The sequence below is a fragment of the Euleptes europaea genome, chromosome 1 (genome assembly GCF_029931775.1).
Source record: "Euleptes europaea isolate rEulEur1 chromosome 1, rEulEur1.hap1, whole genome shotgun sequence".
NCBI lineage: Eukaryota > Metazoa > Chordata > Lepidosauria > Squamata > Sphaerodactylidae > Euleptes > Euleptes europaea.
Genome location: NC_079312.1, coordinates 92,042,940 through 92,058,117, shown reverse-complemented (window position 1 = coordinate 92,058,117; position 15,178 = coordinate 92,042,940).

Below are 15,178 nucleotides of genomic sequence, written 5' to 3'. Positions count from 1 at the left end.
TTTCGCCGGAAAATCAGGAAGAAGAATCACCCTCCCCTTCCCTCGGAGCTTCTCATTTGTGATAATTCTTGTCAATCTAGAAGGTATCCTTCCGACTCTTTGTTTTGGTTTAGGCTGATCAATTTGATAAGGCTCCCGTCGCAAATCCCGATAAATAACTCAAATCAAACTTTTTCAGTTCAGATTAAGGAGGAGCGGGGGTCCCAGAAAGATTCTTATCAGCCCCCCGTCTATTCAAATTTCCAGTAAGTAGACGAAGAGTTCTTTTGTACTCACTTGGGTGTCAAGAAGTGAGGTTCTTTTCTTTATGTAGTCCTTATGTTGGTATTAAGGTGGTGGAGGGTAGAGCTTGATGCCAGAGTTGCGTTTTGGCGATTTTCTTCCCTAGTGCCCTCGCAGGACCGGCGTCCAGGACTCCGAGGGGCTTAAAAAAGCCCCCTCAGAGTACCTGGGAGGTCAAACCGCGTTTGCGGGCTGCAGGGAGTTCCTGCTTTCCAACCCACTTGCAAGGGTCGGATTGGGGTATCTATGTACCCCAGAAATAACGCAAACTTGGATTTCTCCCAGGACAGCCTGGGGAAATGGAGTGCTCGTCCCAGCAGCACCACCGGAAGTCGAATCTAGTGTTTTTCAATAGTTTCAGGAAAATATATAGCAACCCAATTTTTTTCTTCCACTGAAGAAGTTCCCCTTTCAAAATAACTCTATGCTCTTTGAAGTACGAAAGCTTATCTCAGTGGACCAGCATACTTCAGTTTTATTTATTTGAACATTTCTAATCTGCCTTTCTTCTAACCATGCTGAAACATAAAATGGATTTGTCAATACAACAAAATCAACAGCAAAAACAATTGAAAACCTGTCCCAGAACTTACATCAACAACAACACTGTACTGACAGGAAAAAAATATTAACCCTTGAAAACTAACCCTAATAGTTTCAGGAAAATATTTAGCAGCTCTAGTTTATTCCTTCACTGAAGAAATTCCCTTTTCAAAATATATCTATGCTCTTTGAAGTATGAAAGCTTATCTCAGTGGACCAGTATACAGCAGTTTTATTTATTTAGTGTGAACATGTCTAACTTGCCTTTCTTATAGCAATGCTGGAACATAAGATAAATACATCAATAAAACAAAAACAATAAAAATGATTAAAAACCTGTACCAAAACCTCCAACAACAACAACATTGTACAGATAGCAAAAAAAAAAAAAAAAAAACTAACCCTGGAAGAATCCACACAATATTGATTTTAATGCAGCATGCATGTACACATTAAATTGCTTTATATTGAATCAGTCCCTTAGTCCTTCAAGATCAATATTGTCTATTCATACTGGCAGCAGCTCTCCAGTCTCAGGTAGAGGTCTTTCACATCATCTACCACCTGATCTTTTTAGCTGGAGATGCTGGGCTTGGACCTGGGGCCTTCTGCATGCCAAGCAGATATCCTACCATTGGAGCCATGGCTAGGGTTGCCAACTGCCAGGTAGTAGCAGGAGATCTCCTGCTAATTCAACTGATCTCTAGCCTATAGAGCAGGGGTGGGGAACCTTTTTCCTGCCAAGGGCCATTCGCACATTAATAACATCTTTCGGGGGCCACACCAGGTGTAGATCTCCCGGTGGGGGGGAGAGGCTAGGGTTGCCAGATCTCCAGCCACCACCTGGAGGTTGGAAACCCCAGGGGAGGCCAGCCAGAGAAGGCCTGCAGGGTGCTCCCCTCCCAGGTGGGAGGGCAGCCAGCGGTGGGCCCCAGAAAACGAGGTGCCAGGGGGGCGCAGCCCACAGTCGATTGGCAAGGGAGGAAGGAAAACAGAGAAAGAGGAATAGGGAGGGAGGGAGAAAGAAATGGAGAGAGGGGGAGAAAGAAAGAAAAGGACGGAGGGAAAGAATAAAAAGGACGGAGGTAGACAAAGAAAGAGACAGAAAAAGAGGGAGGAAGAGAGGGAGAGAAAGGAGAAAGAGTGACAGAAAAAGAGGAAGAAAAGAGAGAAAAGCCTCCCACACACACACACACCCCCGTGCATGCCGGCCTGCGCAACCGGGCCCCAGCCACCCCACCTCCCCCGCCCACACACACACACCCGGCGGCGCACAGAGCACCAAGCAACCGGGCCCCAGTCTCCATGCACTCCCCCCCCGAGTCCATAAAAGCCCCCCCCCTGCCAAATCGGCTCCCGCATGCATGCTCTGCCGCCGGCCTCTTCCCGCCCCCCACTGCTCAACAGTCAGCAGGCAGCGAGAGGGGCTTACAATGTGCCGCAGTGTTCCTGCACGCCACAGCTGTAGGGGGCAGCCTTGGGGGAAGCGTCCCTCCCCCTCCCCTCTCACCGACCAACAACCGACAGTCGGTGAGAGGAGGTCCAAAGGGCGCTACAAGGGCGCTGTAAGCCGTGGCCCCAGGAACACCCTCGAGGAGGGCCACCCTGCGCCCCGCCTCCGTGGCAGGGTTCCCGGAGCTCCCGAGGGCCACAAAAAATGTCCTCGGGGGCCGCATACGGCCCCCGGGCCTGAGGTTCCCCACCCCTGCTATAGAGATTAGTTCACCTGGAGAAAAATGGCAGCTTTGGCAATTGAACTCTATGGCATTGAAGTCCCTCCCCTCCCCAAACCCCACCCTCTTCAGGCTCCGCCCCCAAAATATCCCACCGGTTGTGAAGAGGGACCTGGGAACCCTAGCCATGGCCCCTCCCCCTCAATGAAAATGGAATGCTCTCCTATACAGATCCCTTTTACGACCTCTTCCAAAGACTGGCAGTATAGAACTCTGCCTTACCATCTCTGAAAGGCAATTCCAAGTAAGAAAGCAACCACTGAGAAGTCTGCATTTGGGCTACAGCAGCACACCACCTACAGTACATTTTACTTAGCTGCCTTGTCATGTTATATTTCTATTTTTAATCACAAGAAAGAATAAAGAGGTGATTGGAGAAGTGTATTATTTTGAATTGATATTTCTAGATTGAATCATTTTGACTGAGCTGTGTTCCTTAAAAACGGAACCTCAAAATACTTTAGCCTGGGAATTCTAAATACAAATTAACTATACTGGGCTTTAAATATCCAAAAATATATTTTTTAGAATTTCCTGCTTCTTCTAAAACCAAAGAATAAAACACATTACTGAAACTATGCTTTAATAAAACAGGCTGAATGCCACGTTGCTCTGAAAACAGATGGTTACTAACAGACTTGCTAGATGGCCTTCATGAATCCTGACACAGTAACCTACTTTGACAGTATTGATACTGTTAACCATGTCTGTCTCTTGAATAATTCCAGTTTATTAGAGCTGAAGTATCTAATCATGGTTAAGACTCAGAATTTTGATTTGAAATAATAAGGGAGACTGACAAAGATTTCTTCTTTCAAACTAGGACCCCTGAGCAGGGATAGCTATAGATTCACTTCTTACCCAAATGTGCCTTGAAGACTTACAGATTTGCAGATTCAAAGAAAGTTTCAGTGAACTTGACACAGAGAATAGACCAAAGATATAACAAGCAAACAAGCAAAGTTTAAATGTACTTGGAACTGGAACAGTACCTTTGAAAGTTCTTACTTCTAAGGGTGAAATTGTAAACCTTACACTAACCAATGTTGCTTTTGTCCCTGAGGCTTCAAATAATCTTCTGGCACTAAAAGAATTGTAAAAAATGGTTATACTGTTATAGTTAAGAGGGATACTGACAAAGTTATTAATGAGAAAACTGGTCTTGTACTTAAGGTTGATGAAAAGGATGGATTTCACTATATTGTGGATGTTAATGATGATTTAAATGCTGTAGTAAATGAAGAAAGATCTGTATGTCAAACTAGACAGGATGTTTGTGACCATACAAATTGCCTTTATTCATGGCATGTAAAACTAGCGCACAGAAACATGCAGAGTATTGAAAAACTATTGACTGAATGTGGAATTAATGCTGTTAAATGTGATAAGACAAGAGAAAGATGTGAGATTTGTATAAAAGCAAAGGGAACTGCTCCCAGCTACACTGGAAAATCTAATACACAGGATAAAAAGTTCCTGGAAGAGGTTTATTCAGATCTTGTGGGTCCCATGCCATTATCTGCAGGCAAGAATAGATACTTTCTTACTTTTACTGAGTCTAAAAGTAAATACAGCTATGTATATGTACTCAAAAGTAAAGATGAGACTCTTGACAGATTTAAATGTCACATTGCCACAGTTAAGAACAGATTTGGCATGTGAAGAAGTTCCACAACTACATCTACGGTCGCCCTTTTGTCATTGTCTCCGACCACAAGCCGCTCCTGGGTCTGTTTGTGCCGGATCGCCAGACACCCCAGATCCTGTCCCCCTGCATGCTTCAGTGGTCCATCTTTATCAATGCCTACTCTTTCGAGCTCGTCCACCGATCCAGTTGTGGCATTGGGCACGCAGACGCCCTCAGCCGCCTCCCGCTCCCTGTTCAGGACACCGACCCCGCGCCTGCCCACGGCATCCTGTTCATCAAGTCCCTCCCGGAGCCGCCGCTGCACGCGTCTGACATTGCCTCCCACTCAGCCAAGGACTGAGTCGTCGGCCGTGTTCTCACCTGGGCGGGGAGGGGGTGGTCGGCAGAGTCGCAGAATTTGCGCCCTTCAACGCCCGCCAGCGTAAACTTTCAGCACACAAGGGTTGCCTGCTGTGGGGAAGCTGAGTCGTGATCCCTGACAAGCTACATGGCCAGGTCCTGGAGGCCCTCCACACCTGCCACCCCGGGATCGTCCGGATGAAGGCGCTCGCGTGGAGCTACATGTGGTGGCCAGGCATCGATACGGCAACTGAGGAATGGGTCAAGCGCTGTCAGAAATGCCAGTAATCACAGCCCGAGATGCCGCACACCCCGGTCCACCCCGGCACGCCGCTTGGTCCCACGTCCACAACTTCACGGAGCCCTTCCAGGGGAGGACATTCCTGGTTGTGGTGGACGCATTCTCCAAGTGGATGGAGGTCGTACCCATCACGTCTATGACTGCCCGGGTCGTTGTTGTTGTTGTTTTTTATAATAATTTTATTGGTTTTTATAATACAAATTTTCCATGATAGTAAATAACAATAAAAGCAATATGAAATTCAAAATTCTAACTCTGTGTTGTTATAATTTCTTGAATTCATAACAAAAAAAAACAAATTAGAAGAAAATTTATGGCTTCCCCATCACCTCTCTCCGCCTCTTAATAAAATATTCATCCCATCGTAATTGGTCTGATCTTAACTATCATAAATTCATTTAACTTTCATAAAACATCTTCTATTAATATAAATGATTATAACTCTTAATATTAATTGTGTCTTCTAGATCAGATTAATAAGTATTCTTCCATTTTTCCCAGTTTTAATTCATATTCACAATATTTCATCCAATCCTCCCATTCTGCCCGGGTCGTTGTTAAGGTGCTGCGAGGGATCTTCGCAATGCATGGCCTGCTGGACACAGTTGTCTCAGATAACGGGGCACAGTTCACGTCTGCCGACTTCCAGGACTTCATGACACGGAACCTGGTAAGGCACGTTACTTCTGCCACTTCCACCCCCCCACCAACGGGCAAGCGGAGAGGATGGTGTGCACCACGAAGGGTGCACTTGGGCAGCTCATCCACGGGGAGTGGGAAACAAGGTTGACTTCCTCCTGACCCAGCGCATCACCCTGTGTGCCTCCACCGGCAGCAGTCTGGCGGAGCTCCTTATGGGCCACCGCCTGAAGTCACTCCTAGACCAGCTTCACCCGGACTTGACCTCCACCCATCCCCCCCGTCCGTGAGGCACCCGCAGCCCCCAGAGTCCTGGAGCTGGAAGTGCCAGTCTACGCACGGAACTACGGCGCTGGGCCAGGATGGGTGCCCGCCACGGTCCGAGAAACCACTGGGCTGGTCTTGTACAGGGTGTCCACCCCAGAGGAGTGAGTTCTGCGGCACCACATTGACCAGCTGCGATGCCGGATCGCGGACACGCCAGCGCCTCAAATGGCCATGGGAATCGCAGCAGTCGAACCGCCGGCGCTGGTGGATAGCGAACCCGAGGGACCCGCCAAGACAGCAGGAGGCGGGAGCGCAGCGAAATTGGCACAAGAGCAGCAGGGCCTCCGAGAGCAACGGGACCTCCGGGAGACCCCAGAGGTTCCGGGAAACGCCAAGCCGGATGCTCCACCTCCGATATCGGCCCCGCGCTGCTCGCAGCAGCCCCAGGCTAAACCGGACTACCTACAAGACTACGTGTGCTGAGGTGGGCCACCTGACGGACCTTGCCTGCGGAGCAGCGGGCTCCAGCTTAGGGGGGAGGGGTGTTATGTACGCAGCGGGATAACGGTTCTTATTGGCTGTAGAGACTGTGGATGTTTTTACTTGTCTTCCTAGTAAAGTTAACATGAGTTTGGGTCAAAGGGGTTCGCTATCTCTGCCACAGACTGTGATGCTTCAGGGACCCAAACTCCTTCCCAACTCGCTTTCAGTAGTTCCAAAACACCAGGTAACTTCCTTCCAAACACCAATTCATTGGGTGTATAGCCCCCAAGAGATGGGTGCACTGCATCCCGATATGCACTAACCAGGAATGGAACCGCCTCATCCCAGTTGCCATGATGTTCTAGGCAAAAGGCTTTTAGCATAAGTGTCAAGGTCCCTCCCCACTTTTCTATCTGTCCATGAGATTGTGGGTGATAAACTGCACTAAGCTGTTGAGTCACTCCTGCCAACTCATAAAGCTTCTGCATTAGATTTACAAACACAGATGATCTATCACTAATGATGACCCTTGGAAAACCAAAGTTGGCAAAGAATTCTAACAACGTCCTGGCAACACTCGTTGCAGTAACAACCCTTAAAGGAATAGCTGCAGGGAAGCAGGTTGCCCGATCTATAATAACAAGAATGAACTTCTTCCCTGATCTAGTAGGGGGGAAAGGTCCTTGGACATCAATCTGTATATCTGAAAATGGCACTTGTACGATCGGGATCTTTCCCAACGGCGTCTTTATATGGTCGGAGGAGTATCCTACCTTTTGGCATGTTTCACATGAATTTACATACTCTTTAGTATCCTTACTTATTCCAGGCCAATAGAATGCTGAAGTGACCTTAGCAAGAGTCCTCTTAAATCCAAAATGCCCAGACAATGGTAGGTCATGGGCAAGTCTTAAGACTTCTAAAGGGCTCAGGAACTATTAATTGCTTTTGTGACTGTAACAATGATCTATTCCTTTTAGGTATAAACTCTCTATAAAGAAGATCGTTGTGCCAAAATATCTTACTGTCTCCAGGTTTATCCAGTGGCAAATTAACTTTCTCAGCAGTTTCACGACATTGTTGTAGATCTAAAGATGTCTTTAGCAAATTCCTAAAGACTTGTGAATCAAATTCCGCAGATTGAGCCATACTTTCAGTCTCAAACGGAGACTGGTCACTTTGATCTAACTGCTGTAAAGCTTGCTCCCTCACTCCCTGTTCTCCTGCCTTCTCCTGCTGAGTATATAGTAGTGGGCTCTCCTCACTCTGACTTGGCACTTGCATCTCAACAACCCTAGCCTTGCTTCTAGTAACCACTGGGAACTGCCTAATGCATTCCCCTGCTTTTGACATTTTAAAATGGACATCCATCCCTAGCAAAAAGGCAGGATCATCTCCTTGATGAACCAGCAATGGAATATCATCAGTCCAGTCCCCTACCGTGAGTTTAGCATAAGTAACAAGCTGCTCTTTAGGCTGGGCATCATAAGTTCGAATTTCTATCTTCCCATCTGGTTTTAGCCCTAAATCATGAAATGTGGTTTCACAAATAGATGACATATCAGCCCCACTGTCCCAAGTTGCTCTAAGGAGAGCCTTCTCTTGTACCTCTACATAGACTGTTCTCTTTTTAGAGCACCATTCAGCTTGTTCTTGGCTGATATAGCATGAAATGGGTTTTTTAGGGACAGTAGACAAATCAATGTGGTTCACCTCAATTCTATCTTCTGATAGTTGGACTGTACCCTGGGACTGGCTTTGCTGTTCTCTTCCTAATTGCACTTCTCTAGCGGGCCAGTCACTACTTCCCCCAGGTCTTTGCTTACATATCATCTGGGTTTGAAGTGCTTCTCCTAAGGGGGCTGTTGCAAGACTCTCTTGATGTTCTGTCTCCCTTTGCTTTTCTTGATGTTGGTCTTGATTTGCCAGCTGTGTCAGTGGCTGACTTGCAATTCGATGGATCCTTGGTTGCTGTGAAGCACCCTTTTTCACCAATAAAGGGCATCGAGCTCGAATATGTCCCCCTTGCTTACAGTGATAACAAACTCCCACTGTTGGCATAAGGCTGATGTGTTCCTTCTGTTCCTGACCCAAAGCCTCTGCTTGTGCTAAAAAGCGTTGTGTGGGAATTGGAGCTGATGGTCTTTGCTGGTACTCTTCAGTTCTTGTCTGTCGTGGGGGCAGGGGTAGCCAATCCCTCTCAGACCTAATAAACCCAAAGCGCTTGGACTGTAAAGGCTGACTTGCAGCAGCAACTTCATCTAACACCTCTGCAAGTATTTGTGTATTCATAGGTCTCTGGGCCCGAGCTAAAACTGTATGCTCTTGAGGAATGGCTTGAAAAATTTGTTCTCGTACTATCAACTCCAGCAGATCTTGAAATGTGTGTGCCTGTGCACTCTCTGCCCACCTTACACACATTCTGTGAACTCTGCTCACAAATGCACTGTAAGACTCTTCTGGTCTCAGGTTGGCAGCACGAAAGCGTCTTCTCAGTTGTTCTGTAGAGAGCCCAAATTGCTGGAGGGCCAATTTCCTAAAATACTGGTAATCTCTTGCTTGATCTGGGGCTAGTTGAGCTAACAACTCAGCAACTTCTCCATGCACACAGCGCCTAAGTACTCCCATATACTCTCTCTCAGGGAGACCATAGTCCTTTGCTGTTACTTCAAACAGGGCAAAAAAAGCTGAAATATCTTCACCTGACCTCAGCTCTGGGAACTTTAGAAGGGACCATCTATCATCCTGGTTCTGGATGAGATGGGTCTGGAGCATATTCATCTGTTGTCCATTTTGCCCAAGAAACTGAGCTAGCAAAGTTCATAGCTGATCCATTGGTGCTGCTGGTGGCACTGCTGCAGAATGCGGGCCCTGAGGGACTGCAGATGACATTGGGTTAACTCCATTACCTGCTGGCTGTGCACTATCTGAAGACTGTAGTTGTTTAAGTGAGGTGCCCACGTAATCTTCCTTTATTCTATTTCGTGTTGCACTCTGCCATAAACATGGGTCTGTTTCCAAATACAGCTCCCGTCTCTGGGAAACACTTGGCAATTTTCTATAGTCCAACATACTCATTCCTAGGCCCTGCAGATCATCTTCAATGCTGAATTGTGGCTTCAAGGGTGATTCAGGAAAAAATTCTTTAGTGCAGCTAGACAGCCCAATAGTCTCTGTTTTATAAATCACTTGGTCAGACGGGCTGCCAGATAGCGAACCCCTTTGACCCAAACTCATGTTAACTTTACTAGGAAGACAAGTAAAAACAAAAAACAAACTTGCTTTGCTTGTTAATCCTCAGAGCTACTCACAGCTGCTGCGGTACGAACACATCCAGGGTCTCCTTCGCTGCCACCATGTATGAACCAGCAACTTCTTGTCCGGGTTTGGAATGCTGATAACAGCCCTTCCAAACTCCTCCTGGGCAAGGTACAGTTCGTCTGACTACAAGGTTGAAGGCTCTTCTTTGTCCAAACCTTATTTCATCGGCCTTTGGTTCTCCCCCGGGAAAGTCGCACCACAACATGTACGGCTTCTCTCGTTAATTTTATAAAACAAGGTTTATTTTCAAGAAGATAAAAGCAACGTTCTCCATTCAAAACAAGCAAAAGAAAATAATTCCACTAACTAGTAAAGGCTGTCGAAAGAGAGAGAAAAAAAAGATTTTTTCCAAGCCGAGGCAAGTGCCTTAAAAAACCTCCCCCACCAATCAAGGTTAAACACTTAATCACCCTCTGGCAAATAACATTCTTAAAGTCATATACCTGTTACTTCCATACACCGCCCAATCGTGTACTGGGGGGTACGTGGCCTACGGGGATGAGTGGACATATAGGCACGGTGCGTTACTTAGTTAGCTAGCTGTAGTCACAATAAAGCGATGTTGTAGTAACTCTGCCTCCTGACTCGTGTATCGCCCACGCGACTTAACAGTCTGAATATAAACAGAGTGGCTTTTTATGTTGCTGATAACACAGCTGTCAATTTTGGGAAACATCAGTCAATGTTTCAAAAACTTAAACAGCAAAACCAGCAACTGATTGGTGTAGGCTGCAAATGCTATGATATCCACAATTGCCTCAAAACTGGGATGCCAGAATTGAGTTTTGATGTGGAAATATTAGTATTTAAAGTATACAGTGAATTTTCATACTCATCCAAAATTGCTGATTCCCTGAGATCTTTCTTTGAGTGCATAGAAATAGGGTATAGGGATATTATTAGGCATGTACCAGCTCGGTTGTTGTCACTTCTGCCTGCTGTAGAACGAATTCTACAATGCTGGCCAGCACTGAGAGCATACTTCTTGTCAGATGGGATGAAAGCATGTCAAAAGAATTCTGTGGAAAGCATTCAGTCCAGAAGAGGAGGAGTCTCTCCCTCTATGTTATATCTATTATCTACACAATCTGATGGCAGTGTTTGACCCAGTGATGAGACTGGAAAGTGCCACTGTCAGCTGCACAGAACTCCATGGAATCCTGCAAGACTTTTACTCAAAACTTTAAAAAAGGAGAAACGATAAGTTCTATGGACATTCTGGGCAACATCTCTCGATCCTCCAGGAAAAAATTCACAAAAGAAGTGGATCGGATGTTAACACGGTGCATTGAATACCTCGAGAAATTGTATGATTTTGAAACATCGTTTTTCAAGGATGTTGCACTGCTGTCGCTTGTCAGTCCTATTACATGGGGTCCATTTAAGAGTCTAATTACAGCCCTTGGTATCAACACAAACACTGATAACCTGCATAATGATTATTGTGTTTTCTCAACATGCCAAGAAGATATTATTGCACAGGAAAAGGTGATAGACAATCGATGGGTGCAGGTTTTCAAGAGAATACCACATAGTAATGACAGCAAAATGCTAAAGGTAGTCTCTTTCGTACTTTCTGTCCCTGTGTCAAATGCATACTGCGAAAGAGTTTTCAGCTTAATGACACAACTATGGAGAAAGGCCAGAAAGCGACTGAGTGATGGCCTTGTGAAGGCAGAGCTCCAAGTAAAGCTGAACTTTAGGATGTCTTGTGATGAATTCTACAAATTTTTTAAAAACAGGCCAGAGCTACTGAAAGCAGCAAGTCAGGAAAATATCGCTTCCCTTCACAGAAAAAAAGGTAGTTTAATCATGACCTGTTCTCTTATTCTAATTGTTAATTGTTTAAGTTAATTAAAATGTTTTATGTTATGATCTTGAAGTCAGTTTTTGTTCCACTGGAAGGAGGCCAAGGCTGCCTAGGAAGCCTACCAGTAATGAAAGGAGGGGGAAAGTGGAGTTGCAGTGGTGGAAAGCAATGTAAGACAGGAAATTTAAATTTAAATAGGGAAAAGAAAAAGCGACCTCATAGGAAGTGGTCCTGGAAGTGACATCACAGGAAGAGGTGTGTCAGGGTTGTCCTGGAGGTGACGTCTCTTGCCCTTTGATCTGGAAGTGACATCACAACATGACATCACATCCTTGTTAAACACTGCCCCCAAAATCTCCAGCTATTTCCCAAGCAGGACCTGGCAACCCTAATTGACAGCCACACCAGCAACAGGGAAACCATACAAGCCTGCCCCCATGGGGAAACCACTCAAGTCATCCTTCCTAAGCTCATAAAATAACAGATATACATACATATATAGAGATTATTTCTCTAAATCGAGCTTTGATAAACAGCCTTTCATACAACACTGTGTATGTGTGTAAAGTGCCATCAAGTTGCAGCTGATTTATAGCAACTCCGTCGAGTTTTCCAAGCAAGAAACTAACAGGAAAGGTTTCCCATTGCCTTCCTCTGAAGATAATACTGCACATTCCATAGTCTTCTGGCTTTCCCAACATCCCTTTCACGATTTGGGGATGTACTGAAACGATTGACAACAATGCCCATAGGGAACAACAGTACTCAGTGCGTCCGTCACTGACTTTCCCAACTGAAAGAAAAAAAAGTCCATATTGTCACCCAGAGGCTCCAAACTTTTGATTCGCTCCCCCACGCTTCCTGGAGGAGGAATTATTCATTTATTCAATGGGCATATTCTCAAGGATATGTCCATTGAATAAATATAATTTTGTCCACACATAATATACTGTAGTGTGTGTAGATAATGTACTACTGAAGAGTTCAGTGTTTTCAATGTTTCATAGAATATTTAAATATGCTGCTAGTCCTGTTGTGGCTCTATGCGACACCTTCTACCCAAATGTGTTGATTCTGTTTTCAACATTTATTTTTCGTGTGTGTGTGCGATCATAGAATCATAGAGTTGGAAGGGACCACCAGGGTCATCTAGACCAACCCCATGCACAATGCAGGAAACTCACAACTACCTCCCCCACACACACACACCCAGTAACCCCTACTCCATGCCTAGAAGATGGCCAAGATGCTCTCCCTCCCATCAGGTTTCAGCTGACTTATGGCAACCCTGTGGGGCAATTTTCCATTGCCTGCCTCTGTGTGGGCTGAGAATGTTCTCAGAGAACTGTGACTGGCCCAAGGTCACCCAGCAGGTTGCCTGTGGAGAAGTGGGGAATTGAACTCAGTTCTCCAGATTAGAGTCTGCCGCTCTTAACCACTATACCACGCTGCAAAAACTAAGATTTATGTAGCATATAACGCAGCAGTTTGTAGCTCTTGCTCTCTCACTTTAGTACTGGGTATATTTGCAATTTTGATTGCAGAAAACTAAAGTGTTTCTATATATCCCCATAGATATACCTACTAGCACCTTTTAATATGCTAAGTTATAAATTATGCATGTTATAATGTTCAAGTAGTAAAATTCTCCCATTTGAGAAGCCTCACAGGAGCGGCACCGACGCAAAATGGCGCCTGGAGCCACGTGACCACTCCCCGCCGGCCTTTCCGCGCCCCGCCCCTGCCTCGAAGGAGCGGCGAGGCCGGCGCCTCAGCGTCGTTTCCAAGGCAGCACAGAGGCGGGTGAAGAGCTGAGGCGTTGTACGCAAGCGCGGGAATCTGGGTCAACCCCCGGCGGACCGTTTGCGCATGCGTCGAGGGGAGAGGGGCGGTTGGGCGCAGGCGCCTGTCGAGTGGGTCCTGTTTTTCCGACCGGTTTTGTGCGGGATCGAGCTGCCGCTCAGTCGGTCACCGCGGCGACCGGTCTGAGATTTCCCGGTGAGAAAGAGCTTGGCGGAGGGAAGGCGGCGGCCTTGGGCAGGTGAGAGGCGAGCTTAGAGAGGACTGATGGTTGTCTATGCCACATAGGGAAAGCCGAAGTATGGGCCCGAGCGGGTGGGGGGGGTTGGTAAAACGTATGTGCGCATGCTCAGGGAGGGACTGAAAGGGGTAAATAACTAAAGGGGTGCTTGCAAACTCTTCTCCCCGCGGCAAGAATACCGGGAGCCCGTATGCATTGAGTGAGGTCATGGGAGTACAACCAGGGTCCCTGCTTTCTCCGTTGCCTCTCCCCTCGAAGCGACGGCTTTGCAGCGCGGCTTGGGTGCAGAGAGTCCCCGTCGTTTTCCTTGCTGCTGTGCCGGGTGCAAGGCAGGTTATAAAAGCAGCGGTTTTGCAGCTCATCTTGGAGCCCAGACGGGGGGTTTGCTGCAGCAGCACTGGTATGGGGAGGCGTATGCCCTTTCCCCATGCTAATTCTGTCAGTCAAGCGTCCCAAAGAGTTCTTGGGTATCGAGCTGATATATAAGGTGTCTCCCTTCAAGGGTGCTGGAGTAAACTCAGCAAGGGAACTTAAGGTTGGTGCTTGAGGCCAGAGAGGTAAATCCATAGCCTCGCAAATCATGAAGTGCTGCCAGCAGTTAGCCTTTACTCAGAGCTGAAAATCTGTTTCTGACATCAAGGGTGTTTAAAGCTACTGTTTATAAGCAGTGGTACTGCTGCAGGAAATTGAATGAGGAAATTGAAATGGTTCAAGACTTTCTATTCCTTGGCTCCACCATCAACCAAAAGGGAGACTGCAGCCAAGAAATTAGGAGGAGATTGAGACTGGGAAGGGGCAGCCATGAAGGAGCTAGAAAAGATTTTGAAGTGTAAGGATGTGTCACTGGCCACCAAGACTAGATTAATTCATGCCATCGTATTCCCTATTACTATGTATGGGTGTGAAAGCTGGACAGTGAAGAAAGCTGATAGGAAGAAAATAGATTCCTTTGAAATGTGTTGGAGGAGAGTGTTACGGATTCTGTGGACTGCCAACAAAAAAACAAATCAGTGGGTTATAGATCAAATCAAGCCTGAACTGACCTTAGAAGCTAAAATGACTAAACTGAGGCTGTCATATTTTGGTCACGTCATGAGATGACAAGAGTCACTGGAAAAGTCAGTCATGCTAGGAAAGGTTGAGGGCAGCAGGAAAAGAGGAAGACCCAACAAGAGATGGATTGACTCAATAAAGGAAGTCACAGCCTTCAATTTGCAGGATCTGAGCAAGGCTGTCAAAGACAGGACGTTTTGGAGGACTTTCATTCATAGGGTCGCCATGAGTCGGAAGCGACTTGACGGCACTTAACACACACACACACACTGTTGCAGGGGGTTAAAGAGACTTAGCTAATTTAAATCAGCTCACCTTTAGTTGCTAGAATCTTTGAGAGGTGAAAGTGGGATGTATGTCCTGATAAGAAAAGCATAAAAAATGTGAAAACAACACATCTGGAATTGCCTTTGTTATGTATATACTGTGTAATGAATGTATGAAAGACATGTGGACATAGGTACGTGTCCTTTTTTCTTTTGTAGATAAATCTCAAGTATTAACTTGGCCTTCTCGGTTGCTGTTGGCCTTGGCAAAAAAAGGAATGTCTAATTAAAAGTTTGGAGTTGCAAATCGGGTCGCTTAAAGCTAAGCTGAACCAATTACGGTGAGTAATTATTTCAATTTCTCACCATTTTAGTAGGAACTTAAGAGTAGTGATGTTAAACCCAAAATAGATGTTATTTCAAATGAGAGAGACTTAAAATATTAAGTTAGT